Genomic DNA, 26307 nt, shown 5'->3' with positions numbered 1-26307 from the left:
GGCCTGGTGTCACAAAAGCACCTGCAGAGGGCAGAACTGTCAACACTCATGTGTGGCCCCACAGGCAGACAGACAAGGAGGCAGGGCATAAGCTGGTGACCTCCGCTAAAATGGAGGTGAGGAAACAACTCTTGGAAAGCTGGAAGTTCACTCTGAATTAGACAACATGCTGAAAAATTCCTTTCTCATTTTTCCTTTTCTTGTTTTTAAAATTCCCCATTCTTGGGATGTACAGATACCAAGAAATTGGCCTTATATCATTTTAAGAACTCATCGGGGTATAAGCCAATACTACATCAGGCTGTTGACTTGATTTTATAGGAGAAACCAACTCCATCTCCTAGGCAGGCTGTAATCAGATGCCCAGCTCAGCCTGACTGTCTCCTGATCACCAAATCAGGATCATTAGGGTGCTTTCTGCAGAGCCAAAGCTCCCTCTGGCCTCCACTGGCCCATCTCAAATAGAAATAAGTGGCAAAATGCATATATAGTTCCAAGACACCAAAATATGCATAGTATTTCATTAAAATGCATGCCCTCCTTAGGAACTGGTTCATGGTTTGCAATGGAAATTGTGTTTCTATGTTACCACATGCAGGTGGTACTCCCCCTCAGACACCTGCAATTTTACACAGAAGGTGGATACGGCTTTCATGCTTCAATCATCCCTGTTCATGTTGCTTATCTCCGAGATAGCCTCAACTTCACACTTTGCATGCAGTCTTATCCGGTTACTTATATGGGTAAATACAACATCTGTATAAGGTATTTTTGCATTTTTGTATCTTTCAGTTAAACTTTAGAATCCACTTTTATGTGGATGTCAGGTGAAATCTGTGTAGGATTTCTTCTTTTGTACCTTCGTTTAAATGGATTCTCCAACTCATGGATTCAAGAATCAAAACAAATTCATCTTGTTTCAATTACATAGCCTTGTAACTCAGAAAAAGGATGCTACAGGCTGAGCAGCTTTTACTTTCAGCAGGAAGTTTTGCAAACTCTTTAAAAAAAAAAAGAAATTCTGCGAACAGGATGAAGGAATGGGGGCTAATACCAAGGGATCTGTAACTGACTGAAGGACCATGGCCAAGAGAGACTGATGGAAAACTCCATGCTGAAGTGAAGAAAGACAGTCTCTAGTGGATTTGCTTCTACTGGACCTTGTTGTTTTCCAGACTAGAAACTAGTATTTCCCAAAGTAGCTCCTATGAAGCACAGTATTCCAAATGCCTCATGAAGAAAAGTTTCTATGAACAATCTTGAGAAGTGCTGTATACAAGATTCACATGTGAAAGTCATTAATGATGCTGACCATATCTTTCTGGCTCTCCCACTTCTAAGCCCACTGGGAGGACTGAACATCTTGGATACTTCTGTGGTTGATGGAGGCCATGTAACTAGTTCTGGCCAATGAGTTTGTAAGCAGAAATGACAAATGTCACTTCTGGGCTAGAACATTTAAGTGCTGGAGGAAGACTCTCCGGAACTTACTTTCTCCATAGCAAAACAAAACAAAAAGAAACAAAACCTAGCAACATATTTCAGTAAGTTTCTACTGAAAAACAGAAGGAGAAGACAAAGAAGGAGGAGAAAGAAGAAACTAGAAATGTTCAAAGTGTTTGCTGGTTCACCAGCCTGCATCTCCTATGGACTTTGCTGACCAAAGATATACAGACAGCACGAGCAAGAAGTTAGCCTTTGCTATTTTATGTCACTGCAATTTGGGGGTTGTCATTCAAACATAATCTAACTTGCCCTAACCTATCCAGAAACTGACACCAGAGTGGATTTGGAATTTATGTGGGTATATTCTCATCATCATGTAAATAAAGGCTCAGAAAAGTATCATAGTCAAGAAAACATAAGAGGTATGTAGTAAAAAAATTAATAAATAGGATGTTGGATGATTTAATTAAACTTTGTTTAGCCAGTATTTCTCAAACCTATTTGACTGCTGGAATATGTTTGGGATATTTCTCAAAAACATTTAACCTCAGAATTTACTGACTTAAAAAAAAGCTCAATGATACACACAAAGCCAAGGGAGAAAGCATGTTCGCTGAATTACCAAATGATACCAAATTCAGAAGAACTGATTTGAAGCATTTCAGAAAAACATGTTTCAAAGATATTCAGTCATGTTTCAAACTGACCGAAATTATTACTAAAGGAAGACATATATAAGGATTAAATATAAAGGTTTGCCCTTAGTCCAAAAATTACCTAGACAGGAACAGGATGGGGGCACTTCCCTCTAAGAATAGCCTATGCTATCTGTAGGCAGAGTTGACTAGAGTTCCTGATGAACTAGAAGAGAAATATAGGCCAGCAAGGAAATGACAAATCCTTAGGTTACATTAATTTTTTTCACTCTTTAACTAGAAGAATAGTTCATACTTAGAAAATAATATCTACATGTAAAATAATATCTATATGTAAGTATCTATACTTAGAAAATAGTATCTATATGAAATGAACACTCGTGTGCCTCTTAGCTTAACAACAGAGTCAATATTTTCAGAGCCCTCTCCTTGGTATCTCTCTGGGTTCCCTCTGTCTTTCTTCTCCCCAGAGATAACCACCATTATAGGTTGAATTTTAAAACTTAGTTGATTTTCAAGGGGATCAGGTTTACTGTTCTCTGCCCTACTCAGCGCATACCTAGTCAGCTGGGGTGAATTCTGTCACATCTTAAGAAAACATTAAGAAACTGATAATGTGCTAGTACATGATGCTTTTGGAGGTGTTTTACATTATAAAAAGGAAAAGGTTTATAAAGGGAGAGTCTCCATTTGCACACTGGAGTGAGGAGATCCCTGGTGGTACTCAAAACTTCATGACCGAAAAAGCATCTTGATATGGCTAGGCTTTGTGTCTCCACCCAAATCTCATCTGGAATTGTAATCCTCATAATCCCCACATGTCAAGGGAAAGACAGGTCGAGGTCATTGAATCACTGGGGTGGTTTCCTCCACGCTGTTCTCATGATAGTGAGTGAGTTCTAACAAAATCTGGTTTTATAAGGGGTTCTTCCCCCTTCACTCAGCACTTCACCTTCCTGCCACCTTGTAAAGAAGGTGCCTTGCTTCCCCTTCACCTTCCACCACGATTGTAAGTTTCCTGAGGCCTCCCCAGCCATGCTGATCTGTGAGTCAATTAAACCTCCCTCCTTTATAAATTACTCAAGTCTCGGGTATGTCTTTATAGCAGCGTGAAAATGGACTAATACATGTATCATTCGTATCAATTTTATTTAAAGATTTAGGGGAAACATACTCATATATAAAGATAAATATACTTTCTTGAGTAGAATGCAAAATTCAAATGACCGATCCAAGATAAAACTAAGGCCTTCAAAGACATGTTTGTGCCTGTCATTGACCCTGGGGTGTCAGTTTACTCTTCACTGTAATAGCCGGTATTAATTGGGTCAGTAAACATTTGGAAAGACTGATTCAAGAAACCATAATCTCCCTAAAACATGTGAAAAAGAAACTGGATGTGTTATTTAGTGCTCCAGGGACAGAACCAGGGACAGTGGGAAGAAGGTATAAAGACAGATATTAGAACTTAATAATAACAGAAACATTTCCTTAATTATCAAAACCACTGAAAACAAAATGAGCTGGCTTAAAGTCAGTGAGTTCTCCACCATTAGAAGTTTCCAAAAGCGCATATTTTAAGTTCACTCACCACACCTTTCCTTCCTTTCTTCCCTCCCTCCTTTTGTATCTTCCATCTGCAAATGCCTGTTGTATGCGGGACACTGGGTTAAGCAATGTCTTATGGAAAAACATACATGGTCTCCGACTTCATGGAACTCAGAATTCTATGGGAGATACGGACTCCAGCATTTTTCAAATGTAAAAATGATAAATGTTACAGATGAAAGATCCATAGTCCTATGATCTGACCAGGGAGGTCAGAAAGCACATCCCTGAGGAAGTGACTATCAAGAGCCAAAGAATGAATAAAAGTTAACCAAGCAAAGAGGGTAGGGAAAAGCATTCCACATAAAGAAACAAGCATATGCAAAGGCCCTGTGGCAGAAAGAGCCATCACAAGTACAAGGAACTGGCAGAAGGTAACCACAGCTAGATCAGGAACAGCAGGTGGACAAGAAATGAGATTAAGGCTGCAGAGGGAGGCGACAGCCAGACCATTGCTCCAGTGGCCATCACCTCCCTCTGTAGCACTGTGGGTTTTAGTTTGATGGGGAGGGTGGGAGCAGGTGATGCACAGGAGCAAATTTATGTTTTGGAAAAACCATCCTGGCTGTGAATAACAGACGGGAAGGGACAAAAACAGCAGATGGCAGAGTGCTTAGAAAACGCCTGCAGTTGTCCAGGCTCAAGATGACAGGAATGTTGTAAAAAGGAGTTGAGCCCTGCATGGGAGATGGAAACAGATCCTCCTTTATGGTCCCTTTCAATTCTCAGAGTTCCAGATTCTACTATTGCTTTAAATATGTTTGTGTCTACACGTGCAATGTTTTGAGTTTTATCTCCTTTATGCCTCCCATTGAGAGGGTGTGTCTATGTCCCCTCTCCTTGAATCTGAGTGGGCTTGAGTCTGTTTGACCAATAATGCCACGTGACTTCCAAAGCAACATCATCAAAGGCCAGGTCACTTTAGCTTGGTCTCCTGGAATGCTCGCTCTTGGGATGTTCCCTCTCTCTGTCTCTCCTGGAACCCAGCGCCCACTCTGTGAGCAGCCCACACCATGTGGAGAGGCTATGCCTGACCACTCCAATCCGCAGTCCCAGCTGAGCCAAGCCTGCCTGGCATGCCAGCCCAGACGACAGACAGATGAATGAGGAAACCTCCAGACCATTCTTCCCCTAACCATTTGAATCACTCCAGTTGTCTGAATCGTCCCAACTGAGGCCCAGACATCATGAGGCAGGGAAAAGCCATCTGCACTATGCCCTGTCTGAATTCCCAAAACCATGGGCAAAATAAAATCTTGTTGTTTTATAGCACTGAGCCAGGGGTGGTTTGTTGTACTGTAATAATAACTGAAACAGTATATGTGTGGTCGTGTCCCTCACTTCTGGGAAATGAGTCTCTATAGCTTTAATCAGATTCTCAAAAGGATTCAGAAGCCAAAAATTAGTTAAGAACCCTTCACTTCAATGAAAAATAATTCTGCTTTATACACAAGATTTTAGAATTATGTCTATGCTAATTAGGTAAAACATATCTGTATTAATTAAAGTTGCATTATGGAAGGCCATAAGACAGAAAGACAAATTTTGAGGAGGAAATGAGAGATAGCTGATGTTTATTAGGGAGAAGGAGAAAATAAATTAGGAGAAATAGGGCAAAACCAAATTACAGAGAACTTAAAACATACTTTAGGAAGGCAGTGAAGTAAAAATCTGATCTAGGTGGTGTGTCAGGCAGACTCTAATGTGACCCCATGATCTCCGTCTCCAGGTGATCATGCCTTTTGTGATCCCCTCTCCTTGAGTATGAGCAGAACCTATGACTTTCTTTTTTCTCTTTTTTTTGGGGGGGATTGGGGGCAGGGTCTCACTCTGCCACCCAGGCTAGAGTGCAGTGGTGTGATCACGGCTTACTGCAGTCTTAACCTTTGGGCTCAAGGGATCCTCTCAGCTCAGCTTCCCTAATAGCTGGGAAGACAGGCATGCACCACCAAGCCCAGCTAATTTTTGTATTTTTTGTAGAGACAGGGTTTCGCCATGCCACGTAAGCTGATCTTAAACTCCTGGGCTCAAGTGATCTTCCCGCCATGGCCTCCCAAAGTGTTGAGATTATTGGCATGAGCCACCATGCCCTGCCAACCTGTGACTTTCTTCTAACAACAGAATAGGTGATGGATGTCACTCTTGTGATTATATGATCATATATAATAACCCATACTGCAAGCCAACTATTTCTTGGTGCCTCGATGAAGTAAGAGGCCACAATGGGAAAGCCCAGCTGGTGAGAACTGTGGGTGGCCTCCAGAAACTACTGGGGTTTCTAGGAACCATGAACAGTCTCTTCGAGCTGATAGCCAGAAATAAGTCAAAGCCTTCAGTCTGGCAGCCACAAAGAAATGAATTATGCCAACAACCTGAGTGAGCTTGGAAGTGGATTCTTCCCCAGCCAAGCCTGCAGATGAGAACATGGCCCAGCCAATGCCATGAATGCAGCCCTGTGAGATTCTGTGCAGATAAGCAGTGTCCAATCTCTCAACTCACGGAAATTGTGAGATAATAAATGTATGTTGTTTTAAGCCACAAAGTTTGCAGGGATTTGTTACATAGCAATAGAAAACTAATACAGGTAGGAAGTAGGGAGCTTTGGAATGTTGTATGGTAAAGCAGGAGAGCAGGAAGAGGGGGAGCACAAGGTATCATGACTGAAGAGTAGCATGAACAATGGTGAGAAGTTGCCATCAAGACAGTCAAAAAGAAGCACAAGTCAGTAAGTTTGTTTGGTACATCACAGAGAATGAGTCATAAAATAAAGATTCTAACATAGCACCTGAGACTTGGAGGAAGTTATTTAAAGAGAAGACAGAGCTTTGCAAGAGTAGAAACAAAACCACACCAGCAAAAACGTTGAAATGTTGCTATGAAACAGGTTGCACTCTTATTTTTTTATTTTTATTTTTTTTGAGATGGAGTCTCGCTCTGTCGCCCAGGCTGGAGTGCAGTGGCGCGATCTCAGCTCACTGCAAGCTCTGCCTCCCGGGTTCATGCCATTCTCCTGCCTCAGCCTCCTGAGTAGCTGGGACTACAGGCGCCCGCCACTGTGCCTGGCTAATTTTTTGTATTTTTAGTAGAGACAGGGTTTCACCGTGGTCTTGATCTCCCGACCTCATGATCCCCCGCCTTGGCCTCCCAAAGTGCTGGGATTATACATGTGAGCCACTACACCCGGCCTGTACTCTTATTTTTTAATTCCATTTTTCAAGAAAAAAAAAATACCAAGCCATTCTGTCAAATTACTGAATTTTAGTTTTTCTCAATAAACTTCCACTGACTCCCCAGTGTCTCTCCTTCCCCCCAAAAAAACCATGACTTTCTTCTACTTAGACTAAATGACATGAATTACTGTTTGCTCACAAATATGGTAACAGTCTTCAAAAAAATTGTGGAAAGCAGCCAGGCACGGTGGTTCACACCTGTAATCCCAGCACTTTGGGAGGCCAAGGGGTGCGGATCACTTGAGGTTAGGAGTTCAAGACCAGCCTGATCAACATGGTGAAACCCCATCTCTACTAAAAATACAAAAAAAAAATTAGCTGAGTGTGGTGGTGGGCACCTATAATCCCAGCTACTCAGGAGGCTGAGACAGGAGAATAACTTGAACCTGGGAGGCAGAAGTTGCAGCAAGCCAAGATCACGCCATTGTACTTCAGAGAGCAAGACTCCATCTCAAAAAAAAAAAAAAAAATTGTGGAAAGCAAAGATAAGTCCTACACACACGAGAGGGAGATGGACAGTGATGGTGTGCTGCACAAGCCCCAGACTGGCTGCCTCTTCTGAATGTTTACAATGATTGTCCATCCAGGGACAAGCCAACAATCCCCTTGTGTTTGGACCGACAGTGTTTCCCACAAGGTGAATTAGTAGTCTAAAGAATTTTGCTGGAAAGTAGCTTAAATGGTAAGAAATTTAAGGAGGTGCTGGGTGAGGAAAGATAGGAAACAGAGATGGATTTATGTTGGAAACCAGAGTGAAAGCAAGCAAGATAAAGACTCTGAAAATAATAAAAAGTTAAAATGAGTCATCCCTCCCATCTCAAGGAAACAAGAATGGGTAGTCATACAAAACCCTATTCAATACACAATTTATACACATGCATTTTCACTAAGCTTGTCTGAGCCAGACAAGCTGAAATAAAACCATGATTCTCAGAGCTTCAGGAAAGTGACAAGTCATTTCTGTAAGACTATCAGGCTTAATAACTTCCACAAATTGGGAGCACGTGCACGTATGCACACGCAGGGTAAGTATCAAATGTTTTTCTGTGCTTTGCAAATTTGCATAGAATCCCATGAATGTAAACTTAGCCTTGAACTAAACACATCAGAGAGCAGTTTATTATCATTGTGAAACATAAAAGGAATTAAGAAAGTGCTTAGCCAGGTTTGGACACACAGAACCTGTCATTGACTAATGTTAAAAAACAGTGTGAACTGCCCCCTGAGACTCCCCACATCTCAGACACCACATGGTTACACCAAGATGCATAATAACAGATTGCTCAGGCCTCTGTCTTCCCAAGGCTCTTAGCGCTGCTAGTTTATCATTCTCAGTTCTTACACACAAGACTCAGACCCAGGCTGTGATGCTGCTACACTCTAATTATTCCCGCCATGTAGCAAACAGAACTTTAACCTCAAGGAAGTGCACATGTACTGATCAGGCTCCCCTTCTGCTGTTACCTCCTGTCTGAACCTTTCCCCTGTCAGGCCTAGGGCTATATCAGTCCCCTGGTCATGATGCTTTTATCACAGACACCAGAGTCTGCTACTTAAGGAGTGTTCTCCCTTCAGGTTCAATGCTGCCCTGGATTGCTTCCTGCTTTGCTCAAAACTACTCTTGTAACCAGCCACAGTGGTGGTTCTTTCTCAATCAGCAGTGTCCCTTTGTTTGAAACACTGAGGGAGAAGAAAATCTTCCCAAGGTGTCGGTATAAGCATGGCTGCATTTCCCACGACAGTCACAAGACAATCTACTTTGTCCTATTCACTGCCCACTGGCAGGTTTCCTTAAGGGCAGCACTTAAAGAAAAACAAACTAGATCACTAGTAGCTCTTTAACAAAATAAATGAAGGAAATCAATCAAGAAACATTAATGGAGATGCCAAACTCCTCTCCCTTATATGTCAGAGAAAAATATCTGCAGCTTTTGATCAGGTCCTAGAATCAGACTGGCTGGATTCAAATCCCACTTCTCCATTTGCTAACTGAGTAACCCTGGACAAGTTACTTAACATCTCTGTGCGTCAGTTTCCTTATCTGTAAAATGGGAATAATTACAGTACCTACCTCATGAATGGTTTTAGGGGTTAAAATGAGTTGATACACATAAAGTCCTCAGAATAGTCCTTATAGAGCACATAGTGGTCAAAAAGTGCTACTACTGTTACTATTATTGTTATTATCATTATTTGTTCAGTCCAGGCTAGGCATGAATGCCATCAAAGTTTTGCTCAGAGGGCCAGGGTTCTAGTCAGAACTCAGAAATCCCTGCAAATCATGGATTGGCAGAATCTCAAACATCTGTGCATGCCTCATAGATGGCAGGATATTTTCAAATCCATCACCTCACCTCGTTCTTCCACAGTACCTGTGAGATACAGGATGAAGGTTATTATCTCCATTTTACCAACGAGGAAACCAGAGCTCAGACAGGTCAAGGGCTGGCTTGGTCAAGGTCATATCAAGAGGTATTCTGCAGCCTAGTGTGACTCAGCCCTGGGACTCCAGAGCTGAGGCTCTCCGCACCACATGGGAAGGAGTCAGTCTTCCTCCATCTCCAGATCTGGGGCAGGCTCCTCTCCCAGAGTGGTCTGAGAAGACTGGGGCCCACAGAGCTGCCTCATTCTTCAGAGTGTGATGATGTCTCTCTCCAGGGCTGTCTCTGCAAACATTACTGAGCACGGCTCTAAATCACCAAGACCTGTCAAGGCTTCCATTCCCAGAAGGTCAAAAGAGATGGACTAAGAGCTACAGCTGTGCTGACGCATCCACCCACACCCAATCCACTTACGCTCCAAACCCCTCCATGGCCCTAAGTGCTGAAGTTTGGCGCCTGGGACCTTCTTGCCTAACATGATTCCTCTTGGGGCTTTTTAAAACAAAGTGCACCAGTTAATCGAATCAAATTGCCATTCCTTGAAGTGATGCCAGCAAATAGAAGATTCTGTTGACTGCACTGATAGAAGCATTTTAACTTTCAAAGTTCTTTCACAGCTATTTCTTTTTTTAAAAAAGTTTGTTGCTAATCTTTTGTAGAATCAGGTTTAAAAGTAAAGCTGATACATCTCCCTCCCCATTTGTTTTTGTTTTTGTTTTTGTTTTTGAGACAGAGTCTCACTCTGTCACGCAGGCTGGAGTGCAGTGGCGCGATCTCAGCTCACGGCAACCTCCACCTCCCGGGTTCAAGCAATTCTCCTACCTCAGCCTCCCAAGTAACTGGGATTATGGGCACCAGCCACCACGCCTGGCTAAACTTTTTGTACTTTTAGCAGAGACGGGGTTTCAACCATATTGGTCAGGCTGTTCTCAAACTCCTGACCTCAAATGATCCACCCACCTTGGTCTCCCAAAGTGCTGGGATTACAGGCGTGAGCGTGAGCCACTGCACCTGGCTTCTCCGCCTCCCCATTTTAAAAGTAATAGAATTTCACTTTCATTTCTTTCTAACCTGGGTTTACATGATCATTACAGAAAATTTAGAAAAGATGGAAAAGTAGAAAGAAAAGAAGAATCTCACTCCTCCCTCAGCCCTGACCATGTGCACATCCCACCACATCAAGAAAACCGTAACTCATACTGTGGTAAATTTTATTTCCAGATGATGCTCTTGGAAAAGCTTTGGTTTGCTTGCTGGACAGACCTGTGATCACAATGCATTTCCAACTCTGCACTGCCTTTTCTCTTTTAACACAGCAAAATCATTTTTCCATATTGGATAAGGCTGCATATTATCTCCACTAAGATGTGGCATTATAATTTGTCTAACAATCCCTGACTGTTACAACACAGGTTGATTATAAATTTTTAGAATTTCAGTGTCTCCTAATTTCGTCATCACAATCCCTACGCAGCAGGTAGGGAGGTCACAGTGACCTCTTTCGGGCCAGGGCATCACACACACAGAAGGTCACTTGTTTGGAAATATATTATCTGTGTCAAGAAAAGTAAACCAATGGGACTTAGGGGGGTTCTTCCCCCTTCTTCTCCCAGCATCTTTCTGACAGGGTCATTAATAAGTTTAAAGTCAACCACAGAAAACACAATTAACCACCAATCACTAACCTTTAAAACCGGGACAGTCGTACTTGCAAATCTTTCCAAAGTTTCATATTAATTTTCACTACTTTATGCTAATGGCCCAAAGGAGAGTCGAGTCCATTTAAATCCATTAGGCAAGAAAGACTTTAGGGATACAGAAAATACCATACCTTTAAAAGAAAAGCAGTAATAGGGGCTTAGAGAATGGGGCAAAAAGACAAAACATCTTACTAGGGCTTCACACCATTTTGTAAAGGCCTAAATGTAAACCTCTTCTAAGTGAGAGTTCCCTAATTAACATGTCATTGTTCCCACAACTCTTTATTTTTAGCTCTATTAGAGTACTTTCCCCTTTCTGCTTAGTGTGATAGCCAGTTACCTCCCTTGTTTGCTCAATCATTTAGTTATTTATTCTACAAATATTTATGGGATGCTTCCTCTGGAAATCACCCCATCACAAAAGATTTACAAGCTGTGATCCTCACCATGAAGTTGGTCAAGTGTCACAGTTTGGTATGTGGGATCTGGAGACACAGCATCTGGGTTCCTGACCCAACTACCTTGTTCCAGCTGTGAAAACTCAGGCAAGTTACATGACCTCTCTGTGTCTGTTTGCTCCTTTCTAAGAAGAGGATAATAATAGGTATCTCACAAGACTGTTTTGAGGCTTAAAGGCATTCATCCTTTAAGAGTATTTGGAACATATCTTGGTATATGGTCAGCAGTCAATAAACATTTGTTACCATGATTGCCATCCAGAAGAGCAAAATCTAAGAGGTTTCTGAGTTGCATCTCTTGCCTAAACTATGATACTACTTTTTTTTTTTTTTGGAGACAGAGTCCCATTCTGTCATCCAGGCTGGAGTGCAGTGGCATGCCCATGGCTCACTGCAGCCTCAGCCTCCTGGGCTCAGGAGATGCTCCTACCTCAGCCTCCCGAGTAGCTGGACTACAGGGACATACTGCCACACTCGTCTCATTTTTGTATTCTTTGTAGAGATGGGGATTTGCTTTGTTGCCCAGGTTGGTCTCAAATTCCTGGGCTCAAGCGGTCTGCCTGCCTAGGCCTCCCAAAGTGCTGGGATTACAGGCATAAGCCACCATACCTAGCCAATAAATTCTTATACTCCCACTTTTGTAGTCAACTTTTTCTTTTCTTTTAATAGTTTTGGTTTCTTAAATTTTTAAAAAACATTTCAATAATTTTGGGGGAACAGGTGCTGTTTGGTTGCATGGAAAAGTTCTTTAGTGGTGATTTCTGAGATTTTGGTGCACCCATCAACCAAACACTATGCACCGTACCCAACATGTAGTCTTTTATCCTTCACCACCCTCGCACCTTTCCCCCAGAGTCCCCAGAGTCCATTATATCATTCTTCTGCCTTTGCATTCTCATAGCTTAGCTTCTGCTTATAGGTGAGAACGTACACGGTTTGGTTTTTCATTCCCAAGTGACTTTACTTACAATAATGGTCTCCAGTTCCATCCAGGTTGCTGCAAATGCCATTATTTCATTCCTTTTTATGGTTGAGTGGTATTCTGTGGTATATATCTATATGTATCATTTTCTTTATCCACTCGTTGGTTGATGGGCATTTAGGCTGGTTCCATACTTTGCAGTTGCTAATTGTGCTGCTATAAACATGCATGTGCAAATGTCTTTTTCATATAGTGACTTCTTTTCCTTTGGGTAGATACCCAGTAGTGGGACTGCAGATCAAATGGCAGTTTTACTTTTAGTTCTTTAAGGAATCTCCATACTGTTTTCTATAGTGGTTGTACTAGTTTACATTCCCAACAGTGTAGAAGTATTCCCTTTTCACCACATTCACACCAGTATCTTTATGTTTTGATTTTTTAACTATGGCCATTCTTGCGGGAGTAAGGTGGTATCGCACTGTGGTTTTGATTGGCTTTCTCTGATAACTAGTGATCTTGAACATTTTTTCATATGTTTGTTGGCCATTTGTATTAGTCTGTTCTCATGCTGCTAATAAAGACATACCTGAGAGTGGATAATTTATAAAGGAAAAAGGTTTAATTGACTCACAGTTCCACATGGCTGGGGAGGTTTCACAATCATGGGTTGAGGTGAATGAGGAGCAAAGTTACATCTTACGTGGCAGCAGGCAAGAGAGCTTGCATAGGGTAACTCCCCTTTAAAAAACCATCAGATTTCATGAGACTTATTCACTATCATGAGAACAGCATGGGAAAGACCCGTCCCCATGATTCAATTACTTCTCAGGTCCCTCCCATGACACATAGGAATTATGGGAGCTACAATTCAAGATGAGATTTGAGTGGGGACACAGCCAAACCATATTACCATTTGTAATATGTACCATCTTCTTTTCTTGTACCATCTTCTTTTGAGAGTTGTCTATTCATGTCCTTAACCCACTTTTTGATGGAATTATTTGTTTTATTTTCTTGCTGATTTGTTTGAATTCCTTGTAGATTCTGGATATTACTCCTTTGTCAGATGTAAAGTTTGTGAATATTTCCACTCTGTGGGTTGTGTTTACTCTGATTATTTATTTTGCTGTGCAGAAGCTTTTTAGTTTAATTAGGTCCTATCTATTTATCTTTGTTTTTGTCGCATTTGCTTTGGGGTTCCTGTCATAAACTCTTTACATAAGTCAATGTCTAGAAGAGTTTTCCCAATGTTATCTTTTATAATTTTTATGATTTCAGGTCTTAGATTTAAGTCTTTGATCCATCTTGAGTTGATTTTTGTATAGGTAAGATATGAGGATCCAGTTTCACTCCTCTACATGTGGCTAGCCAATTATCCCAGCACCATTTGTTGAATAAGGTGTCCTTTCCCCACTTTATGTTTTTGTTTTGTTGAAGATCAGTTGGCTATATGTATTTGGCTTTATTTCTGGGTTCTCTATTCTGCTCCATTTTCCTCAATTATTCTCTCAAATAAGTTTTCCAAACTTTTACATTTCTCTTCTTCCTTGGGAACACCAATTATTCTTATGTTTGGGTCATTTGCATATAATCCCAAATTTCTTGGAGGCTTTGTTCATTTTTTCAATTCCATTTTCTTTGTCTTTGTTGGATTAGGTTAATTCAAAAGCCTTGTCTTTATGCTCTGAAGTTCTTTCTTCTACTTGCTTGATTCTATTGTTGAAACTTTCCAGTGTATTTTGCATTTCTGTATGTCTTTCATTTCCAGAAGTTATGATTGTCTTTTCTTTATAATATCTATTTCTCTGGAGACTTTTTCATCCATATCTTCTATTATTTTTTTAATTTCTTTAAGTTGGTTTTCACTTTTCTCTGGTACCTCCTTGAGTAGCTTTCTGACTTCTTTATGTGGCAATTCAGAGATTTCTTATTGATTTGGATCCACTGCTGGAGAGCTAATGTGGTCTTTTAGGGTGTTATAGAACCTTGTTTGTCATATTACCAGAATTACTTTTCTAGTTCCTTCTTATTTGGGTAGACAGTTTCAGTGGAAAAATCTGGAACTCAAGGGCTCTGGTCCCATGGGGTGATTCCTTGATGTAGTGCTCTCCCCGTTCCTCTAGGGATGGAGCTTCCTGAGAGACAGACTGCAGTGATTGTTATTGCCCTTCTGGGTCTAGCCACCCAGCAGGGCTACCAGACTCCAGACTGGTGCTGGGGAATGTCTGCAAAGAGTCCTGTGATATGATCCATCTTCAGGTCTCCCAGCTATGGATACCAGTACCTGCTCTGGTGAAGGTGGCAGGTGAGTGAAGTGGACTCTGTGAGAGTCCTTGGTTGTAGTTTCATTTAGTGTGCTGGTTTCCTCAAATACTGGTTATGCTAGCAGTGAAATTGTCACATGGACAGACTCGGGACTTCTGGCTACCCAGGATGTTGCAGGCGGTAGAATTAGCTGTTGTTTTCTCCTTCTTTGGAGCAGGGTTGTTCTGAGTTGCTGTAATGGCTTGAGTTGGTTGGCCTCCAGACAGGAGGTGGCACTTTTCAAGACAGCATAAGCTGCAGTAGAAGTGGGATATAAGCTTGCCCTGTGTTGGCCAAGATAAGTATTTACTTGGGTTTCTCAGGCAATAGGTGGGGCCATAGAGCTCCCAAGAGTTTATGTCTTTTGTCTTCGGCTACCAGGGTGGGTAGAGAAAAACCATCAGGTGGGGCTGGGGTAGGCAGGTCTGAACTCAGACTCTATTTGGGCAGGGCTTGCTGCAGCAACTGTGGGGAATGTGGGGGTAGGGGGCGTGCGAGTGGTTCTCAGGCCAACAGAGCTATGTTCCCAGAGAATTATGGCTGCCTCTGCTGTGTCATACAGGTTGCCAGGGAAGAGGGGGAAGCCAGCAGTGACAGGCCTCACCCAGCTCCCACACAGCCAGCAAAGCCAGTCTCATTCCTGCCATGCCTCACCAACAGCACCAAGTATACATCCAGGCAGCTGGTGAGCAGAGCTGAAATCTTGCCCCAGACAACAAGCCTCCCCACTGAGACAGCAAGCAGGGCTCTCAGGCTTCACCTCTCCCTGCCTGCCTGCAGCTTTGGCTGTGACTTCTGCACTCATATATGCACTTCCCATTCGTTCCCACAGCCCGCCCCTCACCAGATTCTACTCATGAAAATTTATGCTTAGGTCAAAATTATTACAAAGCTCAGCTAGAAGCTTCCTTCACCCTGTGGCCCCTCCCTAATTCTGCTGGCTGCCTTCCCCGACACCTGTGAGATAAGGCCAGGAATGATTTCCCTGGGTTCAAACTAGGGACTAGGAGTGCCTATAGGGTTCTTCCTGCTGCTGCTTCTATTTTTATATTTCTTCTATATTTGTATTTCTTTCAGCTCCTTAAATCTGTTTCAGTTCTAGGTAAGGTTAAATCCTTCTTCCAGGATCTGTATTTTCAGATTCTCCAGTGGGGACGTGTGTCAGGGACCAACTTACCCCGCCTCACACTGTGGGAACTCACAGTTTTGGGGCTGTCTTGCGGAGTCTGCAGTGCCAAGCCACTTCTTTCAAAGGCTTTACGAATTCTTTTGGTTTTCCTGGTATGTTCCTGCGGTAGTTCTTGGAGCTCAAGTTCACAGTGTGAGTCTCCACACTCTGTTCTGTCCATCCACGTGGGAGCTGCATGTTAGTCCTGTCTCCTATCTGCCATTTTCCTCTTTACCCCTATACAAATCTGGTCAACGTTTTGTCTTCTCTGGAAGTTGTTCATATTTCTTACAATAAATCCCTTTTCTCTAACCGTAATTCTCCAATGAGTACCTAGGCAATCCATCTGGCTTTAGTGGCATTAGTAAGACTGACTGTGCTTCTGCATTAGATGTTTCCCCTTAAGTCTCCAGTCTGCTTATTTCCGCAAGCAAGTATGTGGTTTTGAAAATGACTTATTCATCATGGTCACAAAATGAGCATTTTCCCATTAAGATTTATCACAAATCTAACTCTAACTGAGATGCTGAGAGGAAAAAGTAGAGACAAACACATGCAGATACATAAATATATACAGCATTTATGTATATACTTTATACATATTTTTTAATTCAAAGAATTTTTAACAACTCTCTCAACTCTCAGTTGGAACAGTAAAAGCTATACCTAGAGGAAAATTTATAGCCTGAAATGTTTTAATTTCAAAAGAGACTTTTTAAAAGAAACTCCTTATTCATATATAAAAATTAGAAACAGAAAATAAGTTCCTCTCCCCTCAAAAAAATGAACTAATAAAAATAAAAGCTGGACCTAATGCATTATAACACAAAGAATAGTAGTAGCAAGGATAAATAAGTTCAAAAGACTTCTTTGGGTCTTTTGGAAGAAAAATTAAAAGAGTAAAATAGGTAAATCTTTCATAGGCCTGTTTAAGAAAAAAAAAGAGTGAACAGAAGTGTAAGACGTTAGGAATGAGAAAGGAGACAACTACAGATAAAGAAGAAAATAAAATAATTATGAGCGAATTCCATCTGCAACTCTGGCAAAAAGTTTGAAACCCTAGAGGAAATGAATAACATTGATAATCAAAATTAATCCAGAAATGAAAAACCTAAACAGACAGATTAACATAGGAAAAAGGAGCCACTTACCACAGAAAAAGGTAGGAGGATCAGATATATTCAGCTGAATTCTATCTAATTTTTTTTTTAAATAGGTAATTCCAATGTTATTAAACTAATTCAGGCCTTTGAAATACACAGAAATGTCCCCAATTCATTTTATGAAACCAGTGCTTAGTACCAAAATCCAATCAAGATTTACTAAATAAACCAATGATCATAATATGTACATAAATATGATGCAGCCGAGCAAAAATGTAGGAGGAGGCATGAAGAAGACCGCCATAAAAAACAGAAACCTGTGATCACATTTGTGCAATTATATAAAAACTATGTATGTACATATAATACATTGTTTAATAACACATAAATTGTCAATTAATACATAATAACTTTATCAAGTCCACAACAATCAACATAAGCACATACACCCAAAAGAATGTAACACTTTTCACTACATTTAAGGATCCAGTAGTACGATCCTACCCCAAACTCAGGACTCAATGTTTTCCCAAAGGTTATGATGTGTAATCCCACCCAGCCTTGTACCATCTACACTGGTACATGATAGGCAGAAAACGTCTCATTCATTTTGCATCTCACAGAGAATTTTGTTATATTGAAAAGAAAATAATCCTTCTAGTATATTAGGGGCATCCAGATAACCTGATATTCTCTAAAACTGAGAATAAGCAAAGATAGTCACGTCAGGATATCTGTTCCTAAATAGATTTGAAGGGGGAAAGGGGTTCTCTATTCAAAGCAGTTTAGAGAATCTCTTATGGGAGAGTCACAGGGCATACAAGTACAGTAAGGACTTTGAAAAGTCTTGTGGTAAACAAAAGTTTTATTAAACTTAGAAAATCCCCAAATAAGTTGACTGCAGACTCTTTCTTCTTTTTTGTGTGATACCCGTTAATATCCCAAGGAACTGCAACTCTGAAGAACACTTTAGGGGAATTCCAGAGTTAAAGTCATTGTCCTAGCAATTTCAGACACTGAGATGAAAATCAAAGAACTGATGGGTAGACATAATCCATTGTAAAATCAGAAAACACATTTTTTGTCATTCCATGGCTGACAAATTATTCTACTTTTGTCGTATTTCAGGTTATATTTTACCAGGCTTATTCATGAACCCATATACTAATGCACAACATAAGGACATGCACCAAGAAAAATGTAAAATGCTGTAACAAATGTATGTAAAGACCATCTTTTTATTTATTTATTTTTTATTTTTTTATTTTTTTATTTTTATTTATTTATTTTTTTTTATTTTTATTTTTATTTTTATTTTTTTTTTGAGACGGAGTCTCGCTCTGTCACCCAGGCTGGAGTGCAGTGGCGCCATCTCAGCTCACTGCAAGCTCCGCCTCCTGGGTTCACGCCATTCTCCTGCCTCAGCCTCCCGAGTAGCTGGGACTACAGGCGCCCGCCACCTCGCCCGGCTAGTTTTTTGTATTTTTCAGTAGAGACGGGGTTTCACCGTGTTAGCCAGGATGGTCTTGATCTCCTGACCTCGTGATCCGCCCGTCTCGGCCTCCCAAAGTGCTGGGATTACAGGCTTGAGCCACCGCGCCCGGCCATTTATTTTTATTTTTTGAGAGAGAGTCTCACTCTGTCACCCAGGCTGGAGTATAGTGGCGCAATCATAGTTCATTGCAGCCTTGAACTCTGAGGATCAAGGGATCCTCCTGCCTCAGTCTCCCAAGTAGCTAGGACTACAGACGGACACCACCAGGCCCAGTTAATTTTTTTAAAAAAGGTTTTTTTTAGAGACAAGGTCTCTCTCTGTTACCCAGGCTGGTCTCAAATTCCTGGCCTCAAGTGATCCTCTTGCCTCACCCTCCCAAAGTGCTGGGATTACAGGCATGAATTATTATTATACTGATTGGTTCCAATGCCTTCTTGGGGCACTAAGTTAATTTCGGTAAGATGTTAATATCAATACTTGATCATTTTCTCCCCTGACTGGAAACACACAAGAAAAGTGGTCTACTGAAAAAGGCTGGGTGATGCTTCATGGGTACTGATGTTTTTCTTACAATTTGACACCAAAAACCTGCAGGTATCTATTTTGGGACCATAGAAGCAGAATATGTTCCCAATATTAATAACTAATACTATTATTAATTCTTAATTCCATATTCATTGATGAATGATTAGGTGGAAGTTTTACTGCAGAAGTCTAACGCCATTAATATATCACTACCAAGATTTGTTAATTCAGATTCTTATAAAAACAAATTACAGCCCAACTTTATTAGGAATGAATAATGATTAAACTGATTGCCTCTAAGATTTTAAAAAGGAAAATATTTAAGTAATAATTTTCAAGCCCTTTAGACCACCCAAACTCAAAAAGATAACAATATGTTTATAGCAAATAATTTTCACTTATAGTTTACTTGCCTTCAGTGTTTACATATATGGTCATATCAAAATAGCATTTATTTTAAAAATTCTATAATTCAGATGTTTCACAAACTGAGGCTACATTGTCTCTCATTTGACATAAAAGAATAAGGTCTATCTACATTAAATTGAAATTTGCTCCATCAACGAAAGTTCCATTTCTATCTCCTAATGTCTCAGCTTACCTAGTAATAACCATATCGTTAGACAGGATTTTTCAGTATTGGCAATAGATTTTCCTTTATCCTTCCATTCTCCAATCTGTGACTAGCCACAGAGTATCAAGATGTCCGATCAGGACTAGGGGTGCCCACAGAGAAAGAGAGAAAGAACCAGAACGCTGGTACTTTCGTCACGTGGCTTAGCCAGTCCAGAGACCTTTCTTGTCTGAGAGAGGCCTAAGAGAGACATATATCATTGGCTGGAGTCTGGGAGGAGGTGCCATGTATGTCTGCCTGCCACATACCAGAAAGGCAAGAGCCCGCAGTCAAAGTATTTACTGTATACATGAACCTTATCCTTTCCACACTCACTCAGTGAGCCTGCTGAGTACCTGCCACGTGCCAGACACGAAACTTCCTGAACATTTCCTACAGCCCGGCATTTTTCTAAGTGTTTACAAATGTGAACACATTTGAGCCTCACAACAAGGCTATCAGGAAGGGACAAATTCTTATTCTCATTTTACAGATGCAGATGCAAGTACAGAAAAGTTAAAAACCTTATCCAAAGTCATACAGTTGGTAAGCAAGCGGTGGGGCTGTGATTTTAACTCAGGCACTCTGGCCCCAGAGTCTACATTCTCAACCGCAACTGTATCCTGCCTCACTATAGAGCAGCACGTAAGATGAGGTCCCTACCCCAAGGTGTTTAGTATTCTTTTAAAAACATGAAGAGGTTACCTTTTAGAGATGCTTCATTTTTTAAGAGATGGGGTCTTGCTGTGTTTCCAGGGCTGGCATGCAGTGGCGCGATCATAGTTCACTGCAGCCTGGAAGCCATGGGCTTTTACAAGCAATCCTCCCACCTCAGCCTCCTGAGTAGCTAGGACTATGGGCATGTGCCACCATGCCCAGTGAATTTTGTTGTTTTTCTGTAGAAATAGGTCTTGCTCTGTTGCCCAGGCTGGTCTAGAACTCCAGGCCTCAAGCGATCCTTCCGTCTCAGCCTCCCAAAATGCTGAGAAACAGGCATGAGCCACCGCACCAGGCTGAGATGTTACTTTTTAAAAACAAAACACTTAATTCAAGGTTTCTGAATGCCGGCTCAAACTTCAATCCTTGATGCAAAGTTTTCACCCAACCAAGAAAAAACAAGAAAAACAATTACGAGAGAGACAGAGAGAGAGCGAGAGAGAGAGAGAAAGTGTGTGAGTGTGTGTGTGTGTGTCCACCAATTGCCTTTCTGGGTCTAATGGACAATCCTCCATTTTAGTGTCAATATTTCCTTTGTTTTCTAAACAATAATGACAGCATGTGTAGCTACTGTTGTGTTAATGCCCTTACTTGACAAAATTAGAAGTTAGTAAATCTAAACTGAGTTTCCAAAATTTTTCGTTTTACTGGTCCATGAGCTCTCCAAGTCTGAAAATCAATGATCTACCGTTTTTTTTTTTTTTTTGAAGAAGGCATTATGTTAAGTGAAATAAGCCAGACACAGAAAGACCAATACTGCAGTAGCTCACTGATATGTGCAATCTAAAATAGCCAAACTCACAGAAACAGAGAATAGAACAGTGGTTACTAGGGGCTGTTGGGGGATAGAAATGGGGAAGTGTTGGTCAAAGGGTACACAATATGTCAGTTATAAAAAATAAATAAGGTCTGGAGATCCACCATACAGCATAGGACCCGTGACTCACAATACTGTATTGTATGCTTAAAAATTTGCTAAGAGGGTAGATCTTATATTATGTGCTCTTACCACAAAAGGATAAAAAAGCAAGAGAGAAGAAACTTTGGGAGATGGTGGATAAGTTCAGGACATGGATAGTGATGATGGTTTGACAGTTTCATGGTATACTTATTTCCAAACACATCAAGTTATACACATTCAACATCTACAACTTTTTGTATGTCAATCATTCCTCAATAAAGTGGTTTAAAAAAATGGTGGCCTGATATTTCCTTTGATAGGTAAGTATCATAGAGAAGGATATTTCGTACCTCTTACTGCTGGGGTGGGGGAGGCAGAGAGGAAATGTGAGGAGGTCACCAGACTGGCAGCCTCCACAGAACATTCTGGCACTAAAGGTTGTGAGGGGCTTGTCTGAATGGCCAAGGACAAACTGCTTAAATGAAGACTTTTTAAATGATGGAAAATGCTCTCCCTCTCTGATGTACCCCCTTCTAAAGAAAGAACAGTTGTTCTGAGGTCAGAATTTTATATAGCTTGTGATTTTCCACCCCTCCTGTTCAGTATCATTATATATGCACAGCTTCTTGAAGTTAAAAACGTAGACTACTACCTATGTGTAGTAGTCAAGATGAATAACAAACAATTCTATCTCCTACCCTGAAGTAACTGTTCACGCTCTTATTTTCACAGTAAATAATTGTTACAGCCATTTACTGGTGAAATAGTGACATGTTTTGTTGACTTACAAATACCAAGAGAAATCAAATGCTTCTTGTGGCAATTGGTTAAGTTGCTAATTACTTGTATTTGAGCTTGAAATCCTGGCTCTTCTCAAAAATAAAAATAAGTTATGACAAATATATGTCACTGGAGCATATAGAAATCAACATTTCTATTATAGAGTCTTCCTTAAAATCTACTCTCTCAAAAAAATGGATTGAAATATTGAATAATTTAACCCTAAATGAATTTCACTAAGGTAAATCTGTTGGCTAGATCACTTGCACACATATATGTATCTTTATTCAGAATTCTGAGTATTTAACTGGTTATTTTTCATGCTAACCTACATTAGACAGTTCTCATGTTCAAAAAATCCAGTCTATTTAAGATTGAATTCCCCAAGAAAATGTACCACACATGTGAAAATGAGTACAGGTTGAGCTTCCCAAATCCAAAAATCCAAAATCTGAAATGCTCCAGAATCCAAAAGTCTTTCAGTGGCAACGTGACACTCATAGGAAATGCTCAATGGAGCATTTTGGATTTCAGATTTTTGGATTTGGGATACTCTTATGATAAATATAATGTAAATATTCCCAAATCAAAACATATCTGAAACCTGAAACACTTCTATTCCCAAGCATTTCATATAAGGAATACTCAACCTGTAATTTAAATCAATGCCAGAAGAACTATTAGGGGAAAATAAAATTTAATAACCAAGGTTAGATTATTTTACAGCTTTAATGGCAACTTTAGAACATTAATAGCACAAAAGAATAAAACAGACTTTATAATATCATAGTAAGTAGAAAGCAAAATAGTAACTTTATTCCGTGAACTAAAAAGTCATAGTATGTCATAGTTCTTAGGTTTACAGCCACTACACAAGGGACAAAGTCAGAGTCAACTTTCCTTGAAAAGCAATTAAAAGAACAGATGAACACAAAGTAGTCTCCAATATGTAGCTGACTCTGCTGTGATTTCATCTATTTCAATGAACTCAAAGAGAAAGTTAATGTATGCTACAGGATCATACTCAAGGGAAATAGGGAAAATATCACACAATGGGTCAGGGGATCTGGATTCTGGTTATAGTTCCCCGACATGCTCCCATTTAGATGTGAAGCAGATCACTTTACCTGACTAAACCTCAGTTTCCCATCTGTAGCATAAGAAGTTGAAATCCAATCATCTATAAGAACTTGCTAATTTAGCATGATTTAAACCAAGAAATCATTTTTTCAGTAGTTTACCACCTTAGACATAGATTTATCTTGCTCAAGAAAAATTTGCCCTTTGCTATGTCTTTTTTTTTTTTGAGACAGAATCTTGCTCTGTTGCTCAGGCTGGAGTGCAGCAGTGTAATCTCGGCTCACTGCAACCTCTGCCTCCCGGGTTCAAGCAATTTTCTGCCTCAGCCTCCCTAGTAGCTGGGGTTACAGGCGCCCACCACTACACCTGGCTAATTTTTGTATTTTTAGTAGAGATGGAGTTTCACCGTCTTGGCCAGGCTGGTCTTGAACTCCTAGCCTCGTGATCCACCGGCTTCAGCCTCCCAAAGTGCTAGGATTACAGGTGTGAGCCACCACGCCTGCCTGCAATGTCTTTTAAGTCTCTTAATCTGTAGGTTCTCCGCTTCCACTCCTTTTGCTCCTGAAGAAGAGCCTGAGTCCTTTAACCTGCAGAGTTTCCCACAGTCTGGACTGTGCTGACACACATTCATGACTCATTTCAACATGTTTCTCTGTCCTCTGTATGTCCTAAAAATGGGCGGTTGATTCCAGAAATAAAAGCATTTACGTCCTCGCTTTTATTAACTTATAACATTTTGAAATGGGAATTAAATATTAATAATAATGACATAAAGGTGTTTAATTCAGTCTGTATGAACCCAACTCTTCCTCATTTGCTTAGGGCACTACCCCTTGCCAAGGGGTGCCAAGGGGGAATAAGGTATAATGGCCACATTCTCTACCAACACCAAGGATTCTTTTTACTAGAAAGCCAACTCTAGGCTCATATGCATTCAGGATATGGATATTACCCCAGGTATGATCTTGGCAAGTTTCCCTTCATCTTTCTATTTGCATTAGTCTCCTTTCTTCCCAGACCTACAGCTCCTCCAGCTACAGAGCTGTTACATAAGGTGGACCTGCCACATGGCGGCTGACATTGTTAACTACTCCAGGAGGCAGCCCTTCAGCAGAAATAATAGAAATATGCTGCCTTAGAAGTGTGAACCCATCTCTCTTGGGGAAATGAACTCCAGAAGGCGAATTTAAAAACAGCATCTTAGTAGCAAAGGCGGAAAGGGAGAGACATACCCTAGCATCGTCATCGAGGAAACAATTCTGCCACCAGCCATTACAGCTGCATCATCTGCAAAAATGAGTATTCTATAGGCAGAGCAGATGTTCCAAAGCTGTGTCATTTGTAAAAATAAATGAGAAACGTGAATTGAAGATGCGACCTCACTCGATATCATCTTTGAGAGTAATAGCAATTAGGCACACTGAATATAATTAGAGCTGAGAATGCAAGGATCTTTCTTCAGTCTAAATATAACTGCAGAAAACATATTTTCAAAAAGTAAAATAACTCTCACTGTTGCCTGCCACCACACAGTTGCAAAGTGAGCCAGTCTAATTCTGGGGAGCTTAGACAAATGTGGCTGATTCCATACCTTTGCTAAAAAAAGTTGCCAATTCTTCAGCCATAGGAGAAATTAAAGGTTGGATTGGTCAGGAGGAAAACAGGTGTTTTTTGTTTGTTTGTTTGTTTGTTTAAGACTGAATAATTAGGAAGAAAAAGGCAGAGGAGGGAATTCATTTTTTCCCTCATAACTTTAGAGAATTAGGAATAACGGCTTCACATATCCAACCCTGTAAGGAAGATAGGAGTAAGAAAACTTGGTAGATGGCTGGGCCTCAATTTCTTGCTCAGATATAGCTGTGGTAATTTGGTTGCTCAGATTTCTTGCTCAGGTATAGCTGATCACATCTCAAGAGTCACCTCCAGCTGATTGGTAGTGGCTGCCTAGACTGTTATGAAGAATTCTAAGCACAGTCCTGGATTGGCAGGGAAGGGTTCTGGGATCAATTAGCAATGCCTGCCTTGGGTGCTGTAGTGCAGAATGGCAGCATGAGTTTGGATAGATGTTTAGCATCCCTGGGGAAGGTGATGTCTGAGGTTTCTTCTAGCATCTGGTCCAACTCCATTAAATTTCAGAAGATGAAGCTAGGACCAATAATGCTTGACTGACTTGCCAAAGGTCTAGCACCAGAACTAGAGGATTCCCTCTAACAGTGTTCTTGCTACCAACAGATGCATCATGTTACTTTTCTGGAGCACTGACTCAGAGATAGAGGAGGTAAAATGAAGCAAGAAGAAGCAATGAGAGGAGGTTAAAGACTGATTGAGAAACCAAATGAAAAAGAGGAAAAGATCAGCAGGATCGACAGAGATGGGCCAGGAAACAGACTTGTATCCCATGCTGCAGTTGCTAAGCAAAGTAACCATTTCCACACCTGGTGAATCAAAGATACTCATGATTCCCTTACTGACAACTTCCTCCTCACCACCCACGTGGGAGAACCTACTTGTGTCATCTCCCCCATGGCTGAGCATCTGCTCTCACAGCCCCAGCTGCACAGACTGCTGGCCATGTGACTATGGCTTCCTGGCCACAGATGCTTGGACCAGAAATGGATAACTGGTCCAACTTGAACTAGTCGGACTTTTCCCCAGGAATTTGAAACTGGGGCCTGAAGACACTGGGTGCTTGACTAGGGAAGTGACATAAAACAGGAAGCCATGTTTGGCCCACATACATGCCAAAACAGACAACACCGGTATGCAGAGAGAGAGAACAGAACAGGTGCCAGGAGCTGTAGGGGGAAGAGACCATTGATCCTAAGAAGAGAAAGAGATATTAGCTGCCCTGCTTCCACATTTTGGTGGGTGGGGGAGGCACTTAGCTGTACTCCAAACGACTGGGTTCCACAGCTCAAGTGGGTTTTATTCATTGCAAATTAATATGACCCCCTGGTGAAGTCAACTGAACCCTACTTGGTTTCCAATTTCTATGGACATAGCAACATTGCTGTCGGGGAAGGGGAGATGAGAATGATGGCCTCTTATGAGTTTAATGTTCTCAGAAAACTCAAATTCATATATGCAAAACTTTTCACTAAAATATCACATTTTATGCACCAAGTAAGCATTAAGGCAATAAGTCAAATTAAACAAGATATCAGCTACTTAGAATCTACTCTGATGATTTAGCTTCATAAGCACATGTGAGACAAGTTTA

The 26307-nt window shown here is 40.9% G+C and overlaps 1 protein-coding gene across 4 annotated transcripts in view; it reads right to left on the bottom strand.

The window, feature by feature from the left end:
- The window catches only part of KIAA1549L (KIAA1549 like), a 297801-nt gene that overhangs the window by 126338 nt on the left and 145156 nt on the right, over positions 1 to 26307 (bottom strand). The gene's annotated exons all lie outside the window — the stretch shown is intronic.

Source organism: Papio anubis, chromosome 12, assembly GCF_008728515.1.
Source record: "Papio anubis isolate 15944 chromosome 12, Panubis1.0, whole genome shotgun sequence".
Taxonomy (NCBI): domain Eukaryota; kingdom Metazoa; phylum Chordata; class Mammalia; order Primates; family Cercopithecidae; genus Papio; species Papio anubis.
The sequence above is the reverse complement of the archived record's forward strand: the minus strand, read 5'-3'. Positions and strand labels throughout refer to the sequence as shown.